We start from the raw sequence: 487 nt of genomic DNA on the forward strand, positions 1-487 counted from the left end.
TTATCATTGTCTATTTTATATTATAATGTATATAAACTTTTATTTCTTTTTTTGTTCATTTGTATATAATTTTCTTAAAGAATAAATATTTTTAGTTGTTTTTGTATCTTTTTAGCCTTAATGAGAAGCTCTACAAAGTGGGGCGAAACGCCAGAAAATAAATAGTTAGCTATTTTTTTTGTTTTTCTTTTAGCCGCACCCCCATCCATCTCCTTCGTATTTTGAAAAATCATATATAAAATAATTACTTATATTCAGATTTTTTTGCTCCAGTCTAGAAGACCTGACTCAAGACAATCCCTGAGTGGGAATGTCAAAATGAAATAAATATGTATTAACTGATTCAGGTGGGAATCGAACCCAGAAGATTCTGAACTAGGTAAGTTATAGTATTCAGCAATGTTTACATACAGTAAAATATAGGCATATTTTCCCCTTATTTATTATCTCTACATCTTTCCTTTTTTTCTTTATTTAAGAAATATAA

At 27.5% G+C, this 487-nt stretch overlaps 1 protein-coding gene across 2 annotated transcripts in view; it reads right to left on the reverse strand.

Moving 5' to 3' along the window:
* The window catches only part of fj (four-jointed), a 174,478-nt gene that overhangs the window by 45,352 nt on the left and 128,639 nt on the right, over positions 1-487 (reverse strand). The window lies entirely within an intron of this gene.

The sequence above is a fragment of the Halyomorpha halys genome, unplaced genomic scaffold (assembly GCF_000696795.3).
Source record: "Halyomorpha halys isolate HHAL.00 unplaced genomic scaffold, Hhal_1.1 Scaffold250.1, whole genome shotgun sequence".
Lineage (NCBI taxonomy): Eukaryota > Metazoa > Arthropoda > Insecta > Hemiptera > Pentatomidae > Halyomorpha > Halyomorpha halys.